Source organism: Protopterus annectens, chromosome 3.part1 (genome assembly GCF_019279795.1).
Source record: "Protopterus annectens isolate FY-2018-M chromosome 3.part1, PAN1.0, whole genome shotgun sequence".
Lineage (NCBI taxonomy): Eukaryota > Metazoa > Chordata > Ceratodontiformes > Protopteridae > Protopterus > Protopterus annectens.
The window spans coordinates 845,472,624-845,498,505 of record NC_056732.1 but is presented as its reverse complement, the minus strand read 5'-3'; the positions used below and the strand labels follow the sequence as shown (position 1 = coordinate 845,498,505).

At 37.9% G+C, this 25,882-nt stretch overlaps 1 protein-coding gene across 3 annotated transcripts in view; it reads left to right on the top strand.

Moving 5' to 3' along the window:
• LOC122798297 (beta-Ala-His dipeptidase-like) overlaps nucleotides 1-25,882 on the top strand; it is a 1,272,900-nt gene that overhangs the window by 1,161,558 nt on the left and 85,460 nt on the right. The gene's annotated exons all lie outside the window — the stretch shown is intronic.

Sequence of the window (25,882 nt, the reverse complement as noted above, 5' to 3'; positions counted from 1 at the left end):
AGTTTCCATTTAGGAACTTTTCTTAATTTTGTTTTAGTTTCTCTGGCTGTTACTTCATCCCATTTAATATCATATACATTTGAACTTCTTATTGTTTCTTTTACTTCTTCTCTCCATTCAGTATCTTTGTTATTTTCCACAGGGTCTTTATAGATATTTCTCCAAAATGTATCTATTTCTTCTTTTTTTTCGGTGGTGTTTCTATTCCTTTTGCTTTGTTTCCCAATTCTCTATTAAACATTTTTTGGGTTATCAGTGAATTGCTTATTTTGTACTTTTGCTTTATATTTATTTGTATATCTTCTAAATTTTTCTACCTGCAATGATATCGTAAGTTTATTATTTGCAATAGTGTACAATAGAATCTGATCTGTTCTGATACCGTACATTGCTTTTATTACGTTTGTCTTTCTAAGTATTTTTGCTGATCTGTTCCCTCCTCTATAGTCTTCTAACAGTGACATGACTTGCCTTAATTGTTTTATAGTTTTCTCTAGTGGATGCTTCCATGGTGGCATTTGATTTCTTCCCTTCCTTTCCCTTATTGTTCTGTGTTTTTGTGGTAAGACTTTTCGGTTATTCATTTAGCTGCGCAGTATTATATATCCTATTTACTTCTATTAAATTTTTGTCAATAGTCTTGATTAGTGTGTTCATTTTGGGTCCACTGACTTTCTGTAATCTGTAATCTATTTCTTTTTTCAATCTTAATATATGCCTATCCATCCCTATTAAATCAAGCAACTCTTCCCTTAGATAATTTTCTTCTAAACTGAGGGCACATTCTTTGTTCTCTGTTTCTTGTGGGCATGCTACAGAAAGTTCCAGAACATATTGTGCTTAACGAGACTTCACTCTGGTATTTTTGAGTTCTGGACAATCATAAATGTGTACTACTTAGGAGAAAGCATATGACACGGTGCCTAGACAGGAGTTGTGGTATTGTATGAGGAAGTCAGGAGTATCAGAAAAGTATGTAAGAGTGGTACAGGATATGTACAAGGGTAGTGTGACAGCGGTGAGGTCTGTGGTGGGAGTGACAGATATGTTTAAGGTGGAGGTGGGATTACATCAAGGATCAGCTCTGAGCTCTTTCTTATTTGCAATGGTGATGGATAAGTTGACAGACGAGATCAGGCAGGAGTCCTCGTGGACTATGATGTTTGCAGATGACATTGTGATCTGTAGTGAGAGTAGGGAACAGGTGGAGGAGACCCTGGAGAGATGGAGATATGCTCTAGAGAGAAGAGGAATGAAGGTCAGCAGGACAAAGAATATATGTGTGTGAATGAGAGGGAGGATAGAGGAATGGTGAGGATGCAAGGAGTAGAGGTGGTGAAGGTGGATGAGTTTAAATACTTGGGGTCAATAGTTCAGAGTAATGGTGAGTGTGGAAGAGAGATGAAGAAGAGAGTACAGGCAGGATGGAGTGGGTGGAGAAGAGTGTCAGGAGTGATTTGTGACAGACGAGTACCTGTAAGAGTGAAAGGGAAGGTCTGCAAGAGGGTAGTGAGACCAGCTATGTTATATGGGTTGGAGAAAGTGGCATTGACAAAAAGGCAGGAGTTTGAGCTGGATGTGGCAGAATTAAAGATGTTAAGATTTGCACTGGGTGTGACGTGGGTGGACAGGATTAGGAATAAGTATATTAGAGGGTCAGCCCAGGTTGGAAGGTTTGGAGACAAAGCCAGAGAGGCATGATTACGTTGGTTTGGACATGTGCTGAGGAGGGATGCTGAGTATATTGGGAAAAAGATGCTAAGGATGAAGCTACCAGGTAACAGGAAAAGAGGAAGGCCTAAGATAAGGTTTATGGATGTGGTGAGAGAGGACATGCAGGTGGTTGGTGTGACAGAGCAAGATGCAGAAGACAGGAAGAAATGGAAACCAGTGGAGACCCCTAATGGGAACAGCCGAAAGAAGATGATGATGACTTAGGTCTGTGCATAGTTCTATAAATATCTAAGTTACCCATACTGATTAGGCATGTGTATTATTTTGTAAAACTCTTTACTGCCCGTTCACTAACCAATAATATACTTTGTTTGAGTGTTAGCTACAGCCTAATCTCCTTCATTGTTAGCCAACCATTTATACTCTGTGGTCGCTATGAGTATATTAGCCAATATAGCATGGCCTAAATCATATTAATATGATGTCATACCTAGCAGTGGAAGGTTTATAAAAGTTTTTAAATGTTTTGTTCCTAATGTAAATGTCTGATATGCACAATACATAGTCATTTGTATAGAGACTGTTAACAGTTGTATTTCCCTGATTTTAAGAAACTGTTCCTGTTTGTGGTTTTCTGTATGTTTACCCATTTCCCCTTCTTAGATGTTTCACTTGCTAATGTATTTTTCTCTCCTTTCCTTTTAGTAAACTGCCTTTGCGGAAACCTTATTCTACCCAGCAAATAGCTCCATACAGTGTTATTCTGTCCAAACACATCAGTGACTGTTACCTACAGTATCAAGTCTGATAATGGGGCAAAGAATTCAATAAAGTGTATGTGTTAGGATTAATTACTTGTTTCAAGACACTGGCAAATAACTAGATTCTACAATAGCAATGTGTAAGTAGTTTTCTGTTGCTAAATGGCAGCAAGGACACTACTCCCTCACTCTCTCCAACAGCTAATATCCCTTTTGGCCTGAGTTTTATATTTCACACTTCCACTTTAGCCCCTCAGTACTGCTACTTTGACTTATGAGCAGTGGCTGAAACATTCACATTTCATTATTTTTCTTATCAGTCACAATAAAATATCACATAGTGTAAAAGATTTCTGGGCTATATTCACAGTTTAAACCTTTCAGTAAAAGTAAAAGTCCCACCTTACCTTTCTGATTGTTTTAGGAGGAGAACTTACACTAGCTCCTGATCCAACCCACTCCATTCACCTACCCTACCACCATTCTCACCCACCCCTCTTTCATTTCCTTTATTCCTAAGGAAACCACACCCCATTCCATTTCCACCAATCCCCCAACCCCTAAATTCTCCACTCCCCTCCCACCGCGTCAATCATAGGAAACCCTCTTTTCATTCTATTACATTACTCTCTTCTCCCTTTAATAAAGCTCTAGTCACCTCACCTCTCCCACTCTACTCCACTTCCTCACTTTGTAACCTTAAACTCCTATCACTATGAGGCCCTACCTCCCCTACTCTTCTACCTCTTTTATTCTGTTTCTACCTACCCCACAATGCCACAGACTACCATAATCAAAAAGTCTCACACTACCATTCCCCAATGCATGTATATATATATATATATATATATATATATATATATATATATATATATATATTTATATATTCAACATACATCTAAACCATATAGTCTTATCAGCCCACATTTATACCACTACTACAATACTATGCTCTTCCCATTTAAACAAATATTTTCTCACAACCCTCAGTTGTCCACTAACAAACATAACCACATAACAATTAAACTGAAAAATCTAGTATTATACTCCCTAAAATATATAAAACTCCAGGCAGATATCCATCCTAACTCAGGTTCCGAATGTCATCTTAATCACCAGCTCACTCCAATATCTCTTTCTACTTCCATAGTCTAAAATTGCTTAGATACCACCATACATACCTCACTATCAACAACCTCTGACTCTGATCTTCTAATAATCAATGCCACACTGGCCACTTACACTTCTGACACAGCTGTTATAATGGAAACCTGGTTAAAACCCCATATCAAAGATTCTGAAATTACAACTAATGGATATAATATTATAAGACAAGACAGGCCAAACAAACATGGTGGGGGTGTGACAATTATATACAAAGACTCACTCAACATAGAAAAAATAAATTGTACTCCCCCAGACATCACCTCCATAACTACCCTTCGAGATAACAAAGATAACTTACAACTTATGGTCCCCCCACCTACAACTGTACTTACTAACTATTTCTCTTTTCATCCCATCCAAACAGCATACATAAAAAAACTCCTAGGCAAACTGAAACCCTGTAGTCTTGCTGATGACAAACTACCCAACAAATTTCTAAAATTAGCTGCTCCAGCCATTGGTTATCCCATTTCAGTCCTACTCAATCAATCTATCCCCGAACATTATGTACCTGTCCTCTGGAAAACCTCCCATATCATACCCCTCCATAAGGGCGACGCCTCTAGAGATATTTCTAACTATCGACTTATAATTATCCTCCCTCCCTTAGCCAAAATCCTGGAAAAATGCTTACACCAACTCATGAATTACTTCATCACTAACAATTTACTATCCATCACCCAACATGGCTTTAACCTAGCTATCTGACTAACCGACAACAAGCTACAAAATGGAACAACATTCTCTCTCCACTCCTACATAGTAGCACTGGGGTACCCCCAAGGTTCCATACTTGGTCCCCTCCTTTTTTCCATATTTACCAATAACCTACATTCAGCCAGCCAACTTGCAACCATCATCCAATACGCTGATGACTCCTCTCTTATCTGCTCAGCCCCCTCCCCACAACAACTTCAATAGAACCTACAGACCAAACTAAACTCTTAGGTGTCACAATGGATGACAGACTAAAATTTGATAAGCACATCTCCCTAACAATCAGAAAAGTCCACTCCAAACTTGCCACCCTCTATAGAGCCAAACCTTACTTCACACAGGAAGCCAGACAAGCCACAGCTAGATCACTCTTACTATCTTTCCTCCTTTACTGCTCCACTATCTTCACCACCCTTCGGAAGACTGACCTTAATAACTTAGAGTTTTGCTACAACAAGATAGCTAAGTTTGTAGCTAATAAACCCTATACAACACATCAGTGCTCTGTTCTTCAATAGCTCAAATGGCTAGAACTGCCCAATCTCTTATCACAAAACCAACTTATTTTTGCTCACAAAGTCATTCACAATCCCTGTAACTGCCCTGCTCTCTCAAACCTGTTACAACCCAACTCTACCTGTAGAACCCTTAGACCATCCAACAAACTTATGTTAAAAGTTACTCAGTCTCACAATTTTTATGGTGAGTCCCTCTACTCCTACAAAATAGCTAAGGATTTGGAACTCTCTTCCTCAACACATACTAACCCAAATGTGTCATCCTTTAAAAAAGCCTTAAAAGAGCATCTCAGTCGTCACTTTCTCTGCAACTGTATAGCTCCTGGCTAATTCCTCTCTTCACCAACACCTTTTTATTATAACCTTTACATTTCTTTTTAATAAACAAGGGGTTTATTACCTCACTCTGACAAACAATCCAGGTCACATATTGACATTGCCTGAAAGGCCTTTGTAGGTTAGTCTGCACACTGCTCTCTTTATAACTGTACATACTGTTAACATGTTGAATTATATTCATATTCGTTCACTCCATTATATTGTACTGTTCATGTGAATGTGTTAAAATGCATTGTTAATTTATGTATATAATCTAATAGCTGTCATTCTTTTGTTCACTGTCCTGGAGATTTTCTCCCATTTTCTTCGCTTAAAGTGGGCTAATAGCCCAGTTGGACACTACCCAGTTAACAAATGTAAATAAATAAATAAATCTTCCTGTAATATATTGTCTTCAGCTGCATTCTGCATTATCCATTTCTCTTTCAGATGGGAACTAACTGTCCTATGGCTCCAAAACATTCACTGCATCAGAGTTGCCAATGTTTCCTACTCCTTCCATTGCTGTGAAACTCCAACTGAACTTTTGTACTGGTTTTCTACTGAAGGGTCCAGAATATCTTCATGTGGCAAATGACCAGATTCTTCCCATTCCATCTGTTCCTCCTTAATTTAGGGACTCAATTTTCCATCATGCTGTGGGGTTACCAGAGTTGGATTTTCCACACTAAATCCTTCACTTTGTAGGTAATTTATAACTTCAGTTTCTATTTCTTTAACTTTTCCATTGCTAATCCTGTTTTCTACTTATCTCCTTTGTTTTCATATTTTTAATGTTGTGAAATTCTTCTTGTCTGGATGCCTTTTGCTTGTATTTCTCTTTAAATATCTTTGCTGCCACTTTTTTGCATTGATTAGTTTTGTTTTCTGCTTTGCATAAATATTGTACCATATTAAATCTTTTTTTCTTTCCCATGTCCATATTTCTTCTTCAGATGTCTCCTGCCATACCTGTTTCTCCTTACTTTGAGGACTCATTGTTCCATCATGCTGTGACATAACCTGTATTAGATTTTCTACACTAAATCCTTCACTTCACATGTATTCCATTACTTCAGCTTCTGTTTGTTTAACGTCTGCTTTACTAATCTTCTGTTCTTGGTTCCCTCTTTGTGATTTTGTTTTGTATTTTGACATTTTCCATATCTGGGTGCCTTTGTCTGTATTTCTCTTCAAATATCTTTGGAGCTGCTTTTCTTGTATTGATTAGTTTGGCTTTCTCCTTTGTATAAATATTGCAACATATTAGAACTCTCTTTCTTTCCCATGTTCATGTTTCTTTTTTTATACCTTTCAAAAATTTCTAGGTTTTGTTCTTTATATTTTTGCACTTCGTCTGTTGCTTCTTTTTCCAAACAGCCCAAAGTGTCTTGGTCTATATAATGTTTTCAATGGATCTGTTGTATTAGTGAACACAAATTTACATTTGAAGCCTGTGACAGTTTTTCTTGTGCAAGTATTTTTCTTTCCTCTAATTTCTCACTTAATCTTTTTGAATATCTTCTGTCTGGAAATTCTGGGCTTTTTGCATAATAGTAATGATACATAATGTTTTCCTTATCCTCAATAGTTCACTCTGTCGTGTTTATGGCTGTTTTCTGGCCTGCCAGTTTTTGTGGACTACTACTTTCTTCAACAACAGGGAGCCATTCTCCCCCTGAGCTTGGCCTAACCCCATTGTAGGAATATCTCCGTGTCTTGAGGATTGCACCAGTATGCATACCAGGACTGGGAACTTTTTTAATCCTCAGACACATGCACCCAGCTGTCTTTTTATGTTTTAACCTACTCCTGTCCATTATATACGCTATATAAAATAAGTCTATATATTAGTGTCGTCTTGGTGAGATTTTGTAAACCTAGGGTCGACCTCATGAAGGTACTCACCAAGACTTGAGGATGAATTTATTTCCAGCAATGCTACTCTCCTTTCTTGCTGATGTTGTCATCTCTGCAATCAGACCCAAGTATTATTATGACAATAATGGCACAAATCTTTGGCAGCAGAGGAGGGTCAGTAAGAGACCATTTCCAATCCTAAATAAATATAAACTACTATGTCAAGAAGAAAACCAGCTGTAGGTGCACTGGAAGCTCCAAAGTGTCATATTTTCAAATGGTCTTAACACTCCAAATGAAAGGCTAAGCAGACTTCTGACTGGAATCTAGGCTTTTGTTTGTTTGCAAAGGATCAAGACTGAATAGGGACAGCATTTAAAGAAAGGCAAAACCAAAGGTTGGGTGATACCTAATTTAATATGCTAGCTTTTAATTTAACTTATCTGGTAGAGGTAAAATCAGTAATAACAGAAGATGAGCCCCCAAGTGCCTACACTGATGAATAATCTTTAGATAAGAGGATGCAATTGCATCACGAGCCAGTTAAATAAAATACACTGTATATACTTTGTAAAGAACTCTGAGAGCCAATATATTCTGGAAGGTTTAATACTTTTACTTGAAAAATACAAAAATACATAAATAAAGCTAAGGTGTGAATTAGTTAAATAGAATGTGGTTAAGAAATAGCTTTATCTCTACAAAGATATTTCCCCAGATGAAAGTAAAGTAATGGATAACTTCCAGTAAAATTGGAACAAAATAGCACAATATCTGTATAACAGAAGTGACACAGTAGTGCAAACATTACCACTGATATCCTAAGGCACTTGGATCTCTGGTTTGGATCCTGTCTGTATGTCTTCCCTGGATCTGTGGGGGATTTTGTGTGAGACTTCTGTATCATCCCGTATCTTAAAGACATGTTGATAGGAAAAACTGTTAATCCTTTAAATTGCCCATGTGCATGTGTGTGTGTGTGTGTGTGTGTGTGTGTGTGTGTGTGTGTGTGTGTGTGTGTGTGTGTGTGTGTGTGTGTGTGTGTGTGTGTGTGTGTGTGTGTGTGTGTGTGTGTGTGTGTGTGTATGTGTGTGGGTATGTGTACGTACATGTAGATTTACGTGTGTGCTATGTGTTCTTTAATTACCTGGTATCCCATTCAGAACTGGTTCCTTCTTTATGCCCGATACTTACCTGGATAGACAATACCACCTATCTAATACTGAAATCTGAATTCCTCTGCTTATTAACTCTTCCATCATTTCAAACCATAAGAACTTAATTCTACAGGAGAACAGACCTTTTCTTTAAGGAAATACACACACATGCTACACCTACACACATGTAAATAAACATACATAAAAGCAAGGAAAACATTTAAACAAAAACAACAAAAAATTTTTAAGAGAGACTATAAAAAACCTGCTTATTAAAATGATTACATAAGTTAATATATGTCCTATCATTTGTTTCTGTTATTAAAGGTTCTAGCATGCTTGACACAGACATTGTAACAAGTTGTTCCTTTTAAACAAGAATAAACTGGCTTAGTTTTCTTTTGCAGAATCTACTGAGCTATTCCTTATATCAAATTTTCAGACCGGAAAAGTGAAGTTTGAGTTTTAATTTGTTAATTGCTGTGTATAAAGGAATTGCTTTTAGTACTTCAAAAATAAAGATGATTTTTTTATTGAAATCTATCAGGTTGTTATGTGGCTTCATCTTTGATTAGTTATTAGACAAATAAAGATCTACCTGTTCATCCATGGATCACTGGAGCAGCAACCATGCTCTGTTCCCTAGATACCATTTCAACAATCACCACTTTTGCCCTAGGTTGTGGTTGCACTATTGAAAAACAATACAATTATCTGACTGGGTTACAATTTGAACATGGGAAATTTAACATGCATGACCTCTTGCATGACCCATACTAATACTATTATTTCACTGCTAATTTGTTAAATAAGTAACATCAATCATTATAGTGTTTTCCTCCTTTAAACAGTTCCAAATTTGCTACTAGAAGAACAAACTGAAAGAGAAACACATAGTTTAATGACTAGATTGTATTCCTACATCAGTACATTAAAACATGCTCTTTTAAACAAGATGTGCTGGGCTTCAGTTTCTTCTAGTTTTGCAGTGATCAGTGTGTACAGTGATGTCCTCTTCCACACCCCTGCACCACCTTTGTACTGTCATGATCAGATAAACGACAGGATATGTCACCTATCCATCCAAACAAACCCTCTGCCATCACACATAGCAGACATTACTTCCATCTCCTAAACTGGTGTCTTCCATTTCTGTTTCCTCCAAGGCAACACTCAGCAGAAGAAACCCATATGGTTACTTGTAGATGTATGAGAAGGAAGGCAGCACTGGTATCCTCGCCAAGTCTCCCCAGTTCCTTGAAATGCTATCACAAGTTTCCCTCAGAAATTGGTGCTCAGAAGCATCCACCAGATCAACAAAATGCAAAATCAATACAAATAATCAAGAAGGGATCTGGAAAGGATAAAAGAAACAAGAGCAAGAAATCAGATTAATGCAATACAAAATGAGCCATGTGACATTCTCTAGAACAAGCACATTTAAGTCAGCATTAAATAAGGGAAATGCCATTACCTGTGCACTCTGATATTAAACTACAGATTACAACCTGGCATTTTTATAAAATGGTTTTCATGTCTTTTGTGACCACATGAATGTAGCTCTCTTCATAACTTACAAATACTGTTGTAAGTATAGGAGCAAACACAAACACTTGCTTCAGGATCTCATAAACACCTCATCAAACAGTTCTACAAAGTTGCATAGTTACAAAAGATTACTACTTGACTTGGGCTAGTGCCTATCTCAGCCTTCTTTCTGATCATAGTACTGTGATGAAACCATTCTAGAAGGAAATGCCTGTTTTCTTTATGTGAAAATAGTGTTCATTGCTGCTCTGTTGGTACAGAATCAAACTATCTGCCTGTGTTGTTTGTGACCTAGGGCAAGGGCTGAACCTGGTTTGTAACTCATCCCCACTCCTTATTTGGAGGATAGGGGACCTACTTCTTAGTGTATGAATCCTTAAGGAGAGCAGTGGTGGATGTTATGAGCATTGCAAAAATATAAAAAAAATGGGGTGTAGTCAGTATCCAAAGTGGATTAATATCAACTTGCTGAGTACAAAAACAGCACCTTGGCATAAAAACTAAATTGCTATACACTAACATTGATCTAAAAAAAAAAAAAAAAACATTTGCAATGGATCAAAGGTAAAGTCCATCCTGCTGTAGCCAAACTACCCTGCAACTACTTTTTGCAAACTCTGATATCACTCTAAGGAATAAAAGAATACTACCTTACTAGCACGCTTCAGCAACAAAGCATCAAGCTTTACATTTTTTTTTTTTGCTGCAGTGATACGGCATACATTCAATATGCCAGTGTGAGAACTACATGCTCTTGTCCTGATGTTTGGTTACGTACCCAGCATGCATTTCCTACTATAAACATGTTGTACGGTGAGCTATGGTTGATGTCTTATTACTCCACAAAAGTTATGTTTCACAACTTTGTAGCCCATCCTCTAGAAATATCACATTTATTTGTTTATTGATTTACTGACATTTGATTACCAGAAAAGTCTGACTGATTAGAATCCCATTTTCAGCTGAGGCCCGAGGAGAAAAGCTACAAATTATTACATCACATTTTAAAAACAATAATTTTACAAACTTCAAAAATAAAACAAAAACATCTGCAGTTTAAGTAATTATAACAAATTAGGCACAATATAAAAACATTGGTTAAGAATTTGTCACATACAATCCTTAATTATGAAGTATTCAAAAGGCTGCCCTTTCCAAAGACCTGTGGTACTTTCCCTGGTGAAAAGATATATCTGGACTGGTTTGAAAGAAAAAAAAACAAATGAGGCACCCTAGAAAGTGCTGAAGTAGGAGGATACAAGTTACATGACAATCTCTTGGGACTGATTAGATAATAAGAAAAACAAAAAGCAAGACAAATGATGCTTTTTAAAAGATTCAGAAAGTTCAGTATCCATTCACTAAGATTAAAGGACTCTATGAATAGGCTTAAATGGGTTAGACAAATACATTCTTTATAAACTCTGCAAGCTTTTCTACAGCTTAAAGGATGACAAATAAGAGCTATGTACTAATTTGTAACAAATGAAACAAAGTTTAATTTGAAAAAGTTTTTTAACATCAGAAATATTGTCTTGCAACAAAAGTGACCGTATCCAATTCTGTAGGCAGAAGTTCAGTCCAAAGTTTTGCTTATAGTACACGTCCTTGACCAGTTATTACACAATGACGCAGCAGAACTTCAAAGTTATTTAGTAATATCGCAATTGAGCTTTCTTACTGCAACTAGCACAAAATATAGATGAAATTAATTACTTTGTGATAATCCTCTGCAGAGTAAATGTTTGGTGGCAAGTTCAACCTACTACAGCTCAGTGAAATGCAAAGAACCCTGCATTTCATATGTCTGAGAACTGACAGCATCCATAGATATAACCCTGTATAGTCCACATTCAGAACTGATGAAACTTGTCAATGTCTGTTCTTGGCTGCTTTGGATGCTGATTACATGGCTTTTTTCAGTTTGTTGGAAGAATGCTATCCTTACTTTTCTGAAGAACTGCTATCAAATATTTTATGTGCGCCTTAAATGGCACATGTTTAGAGAGACAAGATGTAAGTTTAACACCTTACACAATACCTGGCACCTTAGGAAATCTATCCCACTTACAGCAGCATCATTACTGGCATTCTCAACAAAGTTTTAGTTTAAGGGTGTGCACACACAGCAAAGTATTAGTTTAAGGGTGTACACACTTATGCAACCAGCGTATTGTACATTTTTTATTTTTTATATTTTCCCCTAACAGATTTGTTTGTTTTTCAATTGAATTGTAGAGGTTTTAGGTCATATTAAATGTGGGAAAAGTTTTGAAATTATTTATTGTGGTCTCATTTTTTATATCACAAAAACCTGGCATTATAACAGGGGTATGTTAACTTTTTATATCCACTGTACACACACGCACACGCACACACACACACACACACACACACACACACACACACATATATATATATATATATATATATATATATGTATGTATATATTAAGTGCTAACTTCGTGACACAAAAGCATTCAAAAAGAATTAAAAGAAAAACACCAGCAGCTCTTGTATTATTTAGCACTTTCGTCTTCTTTAATATCAATACTTCTTCAGAATGACATGTTTCATTAATGAGGAAGACGAAAGCGCTAAATAATACAAGAGTTGCTGGTGTTTTCCTTTTATAGGTTCACCTAACACCTAACCTGCTACGCAACACCGACAACGATGGTCCTGTCACTAGAGCTGAATTCAATCAGCTGTTTAACATGCTAGCTGAACTAAAAAGCTGTATGAATGGACAGCAAACAAACAACTCTCATAGTGTTCGTACTGACTATGAGAAGGATGGTGACACTTCAAGGAACCAAAGGATTACCCGCAACCGAACAAGAACAGCTTTGGAACCACACGCTGAGCCGCAAGGCGATCCTTTGAATGGAACAATCACCATTCAGAAAAGCAACAACGCTACACATCAAAAGCGCAATAAAGAACAGGCTAAAGAATTTAATTTCCCTTCTTGGGCGAACCAATCTTTCCGATTTCACAAAGGTACTGTTAACTCCTCTAATCCTGCCCCAATTGAGGCAGATTTTGACGATTTCAAGAACAAACTGTACATTTTACGTAGTAACCAATGTGAACTTGATTATTTACGGGAATGTGTTAGAGTAAAACGTGTACCTAAGGGGTTACGTTTATTTAAGTTTCCAAATTTTGTAAGACATGGTTCAACACACTATAATCAGCTCTGTGAAATATTCGACAGAGCAGGTTTAGAGGTTTTACAAGTCATGATTGCAGAATATGAAAATAAGGCAAATATGGTTACAGAAGATTTAGAAACATTACACCAAACTGTTATTTCTGATTCTGACTTCGACATGATCAGACACGATTATGACAAATTGTTTAATGAAGTCGATCAGTATTGTTTGAAAATTACTAACAGAAAAATTAGAAAGTTAGATAGAGATCTGCACGAGTACAGGGATGGCTTGGCATACCCTTGCCACAATAAAACAACCTATAACACAAGAACGTACAGTGCAGTAGACAACGGTGTAGATGATGTTTTTAACAAAAATTACAACGAACCCCCCCGTAGAAGTGAGAGATTAGCCGAAAGAGACAGAAGGCAAAGAAACCAGGATTTACCCCAACGCCCCGGGAGACCGGGGGGCACTGGATTCAAACAGCAGAGGGCAGGGGGGAGGTGGAATTACAATTAGGATCTGTTTTAAATTCACCAACACATTCTTTGTTAACAACTAATGAAGACTTCAACCTGTTAGTTGAGGACACTTCACATCAAAACAGAATCACAGTGACAAAAATATCTAACTGCAAACTGTCTAAAATGAATAATTTTACCATTTACAATTACACTGACACTGAAGTAGATTTTACAGCGTTTAATATCTTCACTAAGGGATTACATTTTGTGCCAACAAAAAACTCAGACTTGGCCAATTTATTAGTAGAACTTAAGTTATTCACTAGGGGCCTAAACTTGAAACATTTGTTCAAAGGCAAGGTTGACCAAAACAGTCTGCAGAGAAAAAGTATTTTCAACCCCCCCATGCACCCACTCATTAAGTTATATGAGGAACTTGTGGAAAATGAACTCCGCTGCATGGACAACACCAAATCCAGTCAAACTAACATTAATACGAATGAGCTGAAATTTATCACTAAGCTTAGGAAAGAAGGCATTCGAGCTATGAAGCCTGACAAAGGGGGTGGTATTGTACTCATGTATGATTCCAATTATGAATCATGTATGCACATTCTATTACATGACTCAAATCAATACGAACTCACTTCTCGCAATGAACATAACATTGCCATAGCCAAAATCAATTACACCCTCTATGATTATTTAATGCAAGGCTTCATAAATGAAAAACTATACAACTTTCTCAAAGTTACAAAACCACAGACACCCGTCATCTTTGGGATACCTAAAATACACAAAGGTATCGATCCAGTTCCATTCAGGCCTATAGTTTCATGAGCAGGCGGAACAACAGAACCAATAGCCAAATTTATTGACTATATCATGAAAAAACACAGCACTGCCCTCACAAATGTATGTAAAGATTCATGGGAATTTTTAAGCAAATTCCCTAAAGAAAAATGCAATGCTTCAACACTGATGGTAACTGTGGACGTAAAAGATCTGTTTCCCAGTATTCCACACAGTACCGGCCTGAATTGGTTTTTGGACTTTCTCAGATTAGAAACAAATCTAAGTAACAATTTTGTTAATTTAATTACTGAGTTGATGGGTGTCGTTCTGGAAAACAACTTCATGTTGTTCAATGGTGAGCTATTCAAACAGCTCAAAGGCGTAGCGATGGGTGCTGCCTGCGCCACCATTTACGCAAACATTGTACTTCACAGGTGGGAGCAGGCACACATTTTTCAAACAGTTTGGGCACAACATCTAATCTTCTATTGTAGATACCTGGACGACATTTGCCTTATTTGGAACGGGACTGAGGAGCAACTAACTAAATTTTTAGAATACATCAACACAACAACTGACTTTCTCAGATTCACCCACAACATCAATTCAAACCAACTCAATTATCTAGATGTAACCATCTTTAAAGAAGAGACAACTGGGGAATTATGTTCGAAAGTGTTTAGAAAACCAACATTCTCAAATTCACTACTGCACTTCAAAAGCCAACACCCTTTCCACCAAAAGAAAGGGATTCTTAAAGGACAAATGATTAGGGCTTCAAGAATGTGCAGTAGTATGAACGATTTCTTAAATGAAACTAAAACACTTCATCAAATGTTTTCCGAAAGATCATATCCGGGGGACCTAATAGATCTTGTTATAAAAGAAGTTTCAGCCAAAAGAAACTCCCTATACCCTCCTTTGTTGGGTTCCACAGCAGCCAATTTCTCACAAACCAGGGAGAAAGAAACACCTCCAAATACTCAAGGTGAAAATTTCATTTACACTTTCTCAAATGACTCTACTTTGATAGAAAACATTATAAAAAAATTCTGGTTTGTTTTACAAAATAATGAAGAATTAAAACAGAACATATCAAACAAGCCTAGTTTTGTCAGGAAAAGAGGACAAAACTTGAAAGCCATTTTTGAAAAAAGGCAAAACAACAAAATGTTAGGAACCAGCAAAATTAATGGCACTTACAGTTGTGGTGCCTGTAAACAGTGCTCTGCTATTATCAATGACAACCACATTTATTTAAGGGCACGTCACACCAACATCAAACCAACAGGGCATTTTTCCTGCTCTACCAAAGGTGTTGTTTACATTGGACTATGTTCCACTTGTGGAAGTTTTTACATAGGCAAAACAGAACGTGAATTCAGAAAAAGGCTTTACGAACATGCCTATGAAATTGAAAACAAAAAAGAGAGTAACGCCTTTTATAAACACTCTCTTGAATGCCCCAACTTTAAATTGTGTTTCATGGTGCTTGAACAGGTAAATCCCCACATTAGAGGGGGTGACTGGGAATCCAAACTAGAGTTTGGAGAACTCATTTGGCAACTTAGGTTAAATGCAGGTAAACCCCCTGGGTTAAATGGTTCCATAAGTATTGGCTCACTACTTAGATTAAGAAGGGCCAGGTTATAGGGCACTAACACCAAATGTTTTTGTACATTAGGTTTAAAATTGTTTATACCCTAATAAAACCCATGGTTGGTTTTATTTTATTTTCATTTGTTACCATTGTAAACACGTCAGTTTTTAAATTGACTGACTAACCTTAAAACATGGCAAGTGAGAATGTTTGTTTCAACTGACAGTAAGAAAATTTATACTGAATTTTAAGAATTTTAAGTATTTTAATGAAATGTTTAAAGTACGATGACATTTCTTTTAAACAAATACATCTATTTTAAACAAACAACAGAAATCAACACACTATCTTTAAAACAAACATACTTTGGTTAAAATACACTGTATGTTCTGTGGTCAGGTTAGGGTTAACAATTAAACACTGCACACTAATTTGCAACCAATCAACCACACTATTTAAACATGGTGTTGTAACTTGTTTAATGTCTTGACTTGAAAAAGCCTGGAATATACCAGGCGAAAGCGCTTGTCTCATCATTTTCTACTGTGTTTGAGTTTTAAAATAAACTGCTTTGGATTACGCTGGTTGGATTATTGCTTTAGTTGCTGGTCACCGACTTTTCCTTTTATAGGTTCATAGGTTCATAGGTAGGTACTAGGCTATTGGCCCTAGGGCCTATATAAGCCTAGCCAAATGGTACCCTGGCTTTCGCCACCCAAGAAAATTATTTTCCTGTGCCACTGTCGAGCAGAGCCACAGAAGTGATCCCCAGGGTGAATTTCCTATCTCCCATCCAATCATCAAGATTTTTCTTGAAGAGTGCTAATGAGGAGCTTTGTTTGATATAGATAGGTAGTTTGTTCCAGAGTATGGGAAGTCCCTGGGACAGGAATCCATCCCTCCAGCATGTTCTGTTTATTGTGGTGACAAGGTTTAAGTCCCTAGAGTGTGTAGCTCATAGGGATTGGGATTTCTTCAAGTGGAGCATTTCTAAAAGCTCTGGGTTTGACATAGCTTTGTGTGTTAGGCTGAGATCGCCTCTGAGTAGGCGATATGCAATGGAGTAAAGCTGCAGTTTTTTGAGATGGTCTGTATAGGTCATCTGTTTCAAGCTGGTAATCCTCTTCGTGAGGTATTTCTGTGGCCTTTCCAGTTGTTGTAGATGTCTTGTGAGGTACATACCAAAAGAGGCATTGTACTCTATAATGGGTCTAATGAGTGATGAGTAGAGGGGAACAATGACCTCTTTTTTCCTGGATGAGAAACCTTTTGTGATGAGGTGTGCTACGTAGAAGGATTTCCTGACTACTGTGGCGATGTGATTATCAAAGGAGAGACTACTGTCCACCTGTGTCCCAAGGTCTCTTATCACACTTTCAGTGTTAAGTAGACTACCACCTATGTAGTAGTTCGGGTACAGAGTTTTTACCAAAAGGGATGACAATGCACTTTTTGGCATTGAGCTTGAGGCCATGGCTTTGACACCAGGCATCTGTCTCAGCGAAGCCCTTTTGTAGGATGTCCACATCTTTTGGAGTTTTGATTATGGCTCCTAGTTTGCAGTCATCTGCGAACTTTGTTAGCCAAAGACCTTCTGTGTTAGCCTGTACTTCAGAGAAGTAGATACAAACCAGGAGAGGACCCAGGACTGAACCCTGTGGTACTCCACTTGTCACTGGTCTGAAGTTGGATTTGGAGTCTACTACTTTCACAGTGTGGGTTCTGTCAGTGAGCCATTTGGCAACCCATCTTGTGACATAGGGATTTATACCTAGTTTAGTGAGTTTATCTATAATTCCAGAGTGGGGGATGGTGTTGAAAGCCTTGACGAGATCTTGATAGGCTGTGTGGACCACTTACCCTCATTTACGGCTTTGGTGACTGCTTCAAAGAAGTCTATCAGGTTTAGGAGATATGATCTGCCTTTTACAAACCCAAACTGGGTGGGGTCCTGAGTTTGGAGATTACCAGTGTCATTGTTTATAAGTTCCATGATGATACGTTCCATAGCCTTGCAGACCAGGCTCTTTAGGCTAATGGGGCGGTAGTTTCTGGGGTCTGTGGTGGCTCCCCCTTTGTGGAGTGGGATAACCGTCACTGTGCGCCATTCAGTGGGCACCTAGCCTCAGGTGAGGCTATGATTGAACATGGTATTTAGGTGGGGTGCCAGTTCATTCTGTAGTTCATGTAGAACACAGCCTGGGATGTTGTCAGGTCCCATGGATGCTGTGTTCTTGGCTTTGGATGGAGTGTTTTTTACCTGTGCAGCCGTGATTACAGGAACTTTGCATTCTTCTGGTATAGAGATGGGCCCTTTAGAGGATGACAGGGGGGTAAAGTTAGCACTGAACCTATCTGCCAGGATGTTGGCAATATCAGTTGGTTCTGATTGAACATGGTACTTATAGCCTTACAGCAAGAGGTTTTCTGGTTCGATTCTCGGCTGGGGTGCCTTCTGTGTGGAGTTTGCATGTTCTCCCTGCTTTCGCGTGGGTTTCCTCCGGGTACTCCGATTTCCTTCCACATTCTAAAGACATGCTTCTGGAGCATTTCTCCCTGGGCCTCCGCTAAAAACAGGATCTGTGGAACCTAGTCGGACTTTCCCGGTCAACAAATGTTAAAAAAAAAAAAAAAATATATATATATATATATATATATATATATATATATATATATATATATATATATTTATATAAAATCTATGTGTGTGTGTGTGTGTATATATATATATATATATATATATATATATATATAAAATCTATGTATTAATATATATATATATATATATATATATATATATATATATATATATATATATATATATATATACGAGCTCTACAAAATCTTGAAAGTTCAAAATACTGAAAACTGAAAATACTGAATCTCATAATACTGATCCTCAGAGTTGATATATTTAAGTAGCAGGGGGTGTAGGGGCACACTAAAAAAACACAGGATAGCAACACTTACTATATTCCAGCACAAGTACATACAGAAACATATTACCCTTCAACTATAAGCAGGGACAAGCCGGCTGCACCCCACACCCCCTGATAATTAAATATATCAACTCCAAGATCCTACATCTAGATATAGATGTAAATATAGATACAGTTATAGATATGTATATATTGGTGTCATTTGTTTTACATGCCAACTATAATCTTACACAATTTTATGCATGCTATCCCATTTCCTATTCAGGTTACCTATTTCTGCAAGTACTACTTTATTATGAATCTGAGCCGAACTCAATTTAATGTTTAAGACTTTTATTCAAATTTAGCACATAACACAACAGATTAACACTCAGTTTTAGCCAGTTATTCTATTCAGAGATAGTCTTATTTGTTCTCATCTTAAAAGTGATCAAGTAATTTTGACATGCAATGTTTGCAATATTTATAAATTCCAGAAACGAGAAAGTAATTTCATTTATTTAATAAATTTTCTAGTAATGGCTAAAATACATAGAATATGATATTGTATTTTGAGAGCACTTACAGGAACTAGAGAGTTAAATAAAACTAATGTTTTAGATATATTAAATTTCTGTGTCCATGGAGCTTGCGAAAAGTCATTGATTTATTTTCAAAAACAATGTAAGATTTCACAATTAAAAAGCATGTGTTTCCAGTCAGCTTTTAACCCAGATCTAATGTCTCTTTTAATACACGAGTTCTAATTTATGAAGAGCAATAAAGGTTCTATTTAAAAATTATTATTATAACCAGTATATTTATTTATTTACAGTTATGTGATAGGGTCTATATCATATGTTCGAAAGATAAAAAGAGCGAACGCTCTTTTATCGACCACTAAAAGCCAAAACCATTAAATATCAAAGACACGGAACAGCAATTTTTTTCCCAGGGAAAAAAATCACTACTCCGCAAAAAAAAAACAAAAAAAAAAACAAATCCAAATATAAAATAAAGTGGGGGAATTTACCCCCCACACCCCCTCTACTTAAATATACCAACTCCGAGATCGCACCACAGTGGAGCAAATGGCAAATTTCCAAAAATGGTTTAGTGATTTTTTTTTTCCCTGGGAAAAAATCGCTGTTCCATGTCTTTGATATTTAGTGGTTTTGGCTTTCAGTGGTCGATAAAAGAGCATTTGCTCTTTATATCTTTCAAACATATGATATAGACCCTATGTGATAAGGTTATTCCTTGTTACCTAATGCTCATTTACCCAATTATGCTCACTAATCTTAATTAATTGCTCATTTAATTTATCAATAAAATATTTACTTTCCTATTATTAGATAAAAAATAATGAATTAGATAAATTATATATTTATCAATAAAATATCTCAAAGAGTTGGATTTTATATGTATAATGATCATTTATTTTAAACCCAATTATTTCTAAATTTGATCTTAGATAATCAAAGGGTTCAATCACCAAAACAAATAAGAGAGACGATGGACAGCCTTATTTTGTCCCATATCTTAACCAGTTGGGGAAAAAAGCCTAACTCAATAAAAGCAGAGGAGTTCTGAAACAAATAATTAATAATTTGCATGAACTTATTTGAAAAATGTAAGTTTCTAAAACAGATGATAAATAAAATCAATCTACATAATCAAAAGCTTTATTGAGATCTAAGCTAATTATTGTTAGTTCTTCCCTCATACTATTAGCGTAGTCAATTAATGTAATTATTCTTTAAATATTATCATGAGTTTGTGCAATATAAAACCAGTTTGATCATCAATTAGTAGAAGAAGAAAATGTTTCATTCTCTTAGCATAATTAGACATCAACATTTTATTGTCAGTGTTGAAAAGAGATGTGGGACTGCATAAGGAACATAATGACAAGTCTTTGTTTTGTTTAAGTATTGGAGAAATAATTGTATACTTTCAAGAAGGTGGAACAGTAGATCTGTCTTTAACTGCAGAAAATTTTGTCTTTCTTTGGATTTGTCTTTCCCTTCATCTGTCCCTCAAGATGTACACAAAACTAGCTCACCTCCAACTGTCACACAAAACCCAGTTCTACAAGTACTGTTAAAAGCTAAAAAATACTGCATCAATAAGTCATGACAATATCCCTGGATGCATCTTAAATAGCTTGAAGCATGAGTTTAGGCTAATGGCCCTGGAGCCTTTACAAGCCCAGCCCACAGAATTGCCGTGGCATCGTGCCTCCTGACATTAGTTCCCAGTGCCTGTATTGAGTAGAGCCATTGGAGTTATCCCTGAGGTGAATTTTCTATTTACCATCCACTCATCAAGTCTATTCTAGAGCATGGGCAGTCTCTGGGTTATGAATCTGTCCTCCAACTTGTTCTGTTGATTGTGGTGATGAGATTGAGGTCTGTGGAGCGTGTGGTGCAGAGGGATTGGGATTTCTTTAGATGTAGAATTTCTAACAGAGCTGGGTCAGACATGGCTTTGTAAGTCAAACAGAGATCACTGCTTAGTAGACGATATGAGACAGAGAATAGCTGGAGTTTTTTGAGTTTGTCTGTGTAGGACATGTGTTTAAGGCCTAGGATCCTCTTTGTGAAGTATTTTTGTGATTTGTCCAGCTGTTGCAGGTGTCTAGTGAGGTACATGCCAAATGGGGCATTATACTCAATGATTGGTCTAATGAGAGAAGAGTAGAGAGAGATGATGACTTCTTTCTTCCTGGATGCAAAACTCTTTGTAATGAGATGTGACACATAGAAGGACTTTCTGACCACAGTGGCAATGTGGTGATTGAAGGAGAGGTTGCTGTCAATCTGTGTCCCCAGATCTCTTATAACACCTTCAGTGTTTAGTGGGCTCCCATCAATGTGGTAATTAGTGGGAACTGAGTTTTTCCCAAAGGGGATGCATTTTTTGGCATTAAGCTTAAGGCCATGTTTTCGACACCAGTCATTGGTCTTAGTGAGGCTTTTCTGTAGGATGTCTGCATCACTTGGAGAGTTAATAATGGCTCCCAGCTTGCAGTCATCTGTGAACTTGGTCAGCCAGAGTCCCTCCATGTTGGCATGGACTTCTGAGAAGTAGATGGCAAACAGGAGAGGAGCCAGGACCAATCCCTCTGGGAGTCCACTCGTGACTGGTCTGCAGTCTGACTTGGAGTCTGCTACTTTCACACCCTGGGTTCTATCTGTGAGCCAATTTGCAACCCATCTGGTGATATAGGGGCTGATGCTTAGATCAGTGAGTTTATCAATAATTCCTGAGTGAGGAATTGTATAAACTACTTTACCCTCATCCACAGCTCTGATGACTGACTCAAAGAAGTCAGCCAGGTTGAGCAGTCATGATCTCCCTTTCACAAAACCAAATTGCGTGGGATCCAGAGTTTGGATGTTATCTATATCCTTGTTAATTAGGTCCATGATCATGCGCTCCATAGCCTTACATATCAGACTTAGACTAATGGAGTGATAATTTCCAGGGTTTGTAGTTTCTCCCCCTTTATGGAGAGGGCTGACTGTAGCAGTGCGCCATTCAGTAGGGATAAAGTCTGAGGTGAGGCTGTAAGTGAACAGGGCACACAGATGTGGTGCCAGTTCACTTTGTAGTTCATGTAGAACACAGCCAGAGATATTATTGGGCCCCAGGGAAGCTGTATTCTTGGCCTTGGACAAAGCAGCTTCAACCTGTGCTGCAGTAATGCTGGGTGCCTGGCATTCTTCTGGTATCATGATTGGTCCTTTGGGGGGGGAGGGGTAAAGTTGGCACTGAATCTGTCGGCCAGTATGTTGGCAATATCTGTTGACTCAATATAGAAGGTACCATTGTGCAGTAACTCAGAGCAAATCTGGGTATTACCATGGAGATTCTTGATATAACTATAGAAGGCTTTGTGGTTGTTTTTAGTGTCTGCTGCAATTCTGCCTTCATAGGTGGTTTTAGAGGATTTGATGAGGGATCTCAATTTTTTGTTGAGGCTAATAAGGGAGTTTTTCCAGTCTTGGGACTACGGCTTTTTCTGCAACAGTTTCTTCCTAATGTTGTATGGTTTATTAATGGCAAGGGACCACCAGATTGGCTTCCTTTTTTTGGAGGAGAGTGTTTTGGTTCTGTTGGGTATGGCTAGTACCATGCATTTATGTAGTGTTCGTACAGTGCATTGGTATATGATTCGGCATTCCTGCATCTATTTTCCATTCCCATGGGTGCTGTGAAGTTAGCCACCTCTGTTTTTAGAAACCCAAAGTCAACTTGGGAGAAGTTTTTCATGGTGGTCACCTTTGTGGGGGTGTGGGTGAAATGTGGGTTTCCATGGTATTTAGTTTGTGGTTGGATCTAACCAGGGAAGAATTAACTATTGGTATAGAGAAACAGTCGCCCATGTAAGTAATAACCAGGTTAAGGATGTTGCTTCCTCTAGTGGGGTAAGAATGAGTTGATCCAAAGCATTGGAATTGATGCATTCCAGGAACCGTTGGGCCAGTGTATTGGTGCATGAATAGTTTTCCCAGTTGATGGAGGGGTAGTTGAAGATGCCTAGTATGAGGGTGTTGGGTTGGACCTAATAGATTCCAGGGTGCTTAGAAGCATGGAGTGAGAGTCTTGGGACATGGTTGAGAACCTATAACAGGCTATGACCTGAATCGCCATCTTACCCAATGCTAGTTGTACCTGAAGTATCTCAGATGCGTTATATGGAAACACGACCGCCTTTGGAGCTTTGGTCCATGTTCTGGGTCCAAAAGGTGTGAATTGAATTATAGCTTGGTAGTGCAGGGGTGTTTTCTGCCACTTTAAACCAGGTCTCCATTACAGCACAAATGTCAATGTTCTCCATTTTGAGGAGAGCTTCGAGCAAGTGCATCTTGAGATTTAGACTTCTAGCATTGAGCAGCATGACCCTCAGATTGTATTTATTTGTAGCTGTTACTGTGGTAATTTGGTCTTTGGAACACTGCCTAAAAAAGGCACTATAGGAGTGGCAAGAGCCTTAGCCAGTACCTGGAAACCCAGGGGTGACAGATGCAGGCCATCTCTGGCAAAGCATCGAGGTCTGTCAGTCATGTCACCCCAAGCAGACAGATACTGGATCCCCTTAGAATGACATCAGAAACTTAGCCAATTGCTGATGCTAATCATTTTTTGCTTGTACTGTGGTATCATTCTGGGCAACGGTAGGATGCTGCTCAGGGCTAGGGTCATACCTGCCTGGGACACATACTCAGGGAGCTCCACCATGTCTCTTTTCATGTAGTGCAGCGAGGTGCATTTCAGGTCATTCACACCCACATGGGCAATGACAGAGTCATACTTGTACTTGTGGAGTGACCTGAGTGCATGTGTTATGTGGCGGATTCTGGCACCTGATAGATAGCTGACTGTTACCTTCTCCTTATTCAGCCTAGTGAGTGGGACTTCTGTGTGCCTCACTATTGCATCACCTATGATTAATGTATTGGGCAAGCTATTTTGCCTTAGGGGCTTAGCTTGAGGGGCACACTGTGTAGGTGAGCTATGTGTCTTGTGGTTTGTGCTGTGTTGTGGAGGCCAAGTGCATTTCTGCCTTGGAGGTCTCTGCTGTTTGGGTAGATTTTTATTGAGAGCCTCTGCAAAGGTGGGTGTGTGGTTTGAGTTTTTATGTGAGAGCTGTGATGGTGGGTTTTCTAGAGAGCTGTGCGTTCCATGTGGTGTGGTGCAGGTGTTGACCTTCTCTTGACCAGCTTTTCTGGTCTTGGCTGGAGAGTGCGTGGCTTCCAATTTGGAGATATAAGTGCATCTCTCACAAGTCTGAGTGTTCGGAGGTAAGAGTAGAGGGTTGTCTGTGTACATGAAGCAGTTGCTACACTGCCTCAGAATGCCCAAGTTCACTAGGTTAATAGGAAAAACACAGGGAACTGTTCTTTAGACATGCTAGGAGGGATGGTCATCATTACTAAGTACTGGAGCTGTTTCCTTATAGGACGTCTAGTGCTTATAGCACTTATGTGTGCTACAATAATTGCTACAAAAAGCCTGATGAAGTGCTAGGTAAATAACCTAATTAAAGTGCAAGAGAGATGAGATCTAGCAAGATCTAACGGAAAAATTGAAGAGCAGACTTTCTGGCACTGGTAATAGTTTACCTCAGATTAGCAGCGTTAGTTAACAAGTAGGGTCTCTGCAGACCCTCATGCTTCTCACATAGTGCTGCACATGAACATTTAACATGTTTTGCCCTAGGTGTGAGTGTGTGCATGTGTGTGCCTTCTGTGGAAGGTTGGGTGCCAGACTGGCAACTCAACACTTTATAAACTCCACTGCCATTCATGAGCGGACAGGTGATCCGCTGTGGTGACCCCTAACCGAGAAAAGCTGAAAGAAGAAGAAGATTTTAAAAACACAAGCCACCTGGCCTAGCAACCTGTCTTGTTTTTCAACCTTGAATCTTTCAGTACCAGTACATGATATCTCCCAACATTCCTTGTGACTACCCATCCCCAGCCTGGGGAGGTCAGCGCTCACATAAAACAAAATCTCTTTCACGTTGTTTCTTTTCTCCCTTCCTGGGCATTCCAGAACCTAACTCTGTTGATCATAGTGACATCCCTTAACCCCTTCAGCACTTCCTTTACCTTCAGTCATCTGTTTATACACTTATAGCTTGATATTAGAATGCAGTTGTAAAACACTTAAAACTACAATAATTATCTGTGGTCTGCATAATTATGCATCTGTACTACATATTATTTTTAACATAAACAATTTATAAACATTTGTTTAATTAATTTGTAAAGAAACTGTTAATATTAATTTTGTGAAGAATATTCATGAGAGTTGGTATAATAGTTAAAGTGTCTATCTCACACACAAGATGTACAGAGTTTGGCTCTCACTAAGAGAAATTTCCTAGGCTTAAAATGGCCAACAAAGGCAGCTAGACTAGTACTTACATATGAACATAAAAGCTTAAATCAATCATACAAGAATATTAGCTGTTAACTCCAACTGAGCTAATGAAACATATCTAACAATATAAAAAATCATGATATTTAAAATATTTAATACATCACTATAATTGAATTGTTATATGATAATATATTAAAAGCAAGTTAAGTGGGTAGTATTATAATTATCAAAGAAAGATTTCACAATGAACCACTGACGAGTACTATATTTAAAATCTATTACCATTACATTCATATATAACATAGAGGATTATGATCACATCTTTGA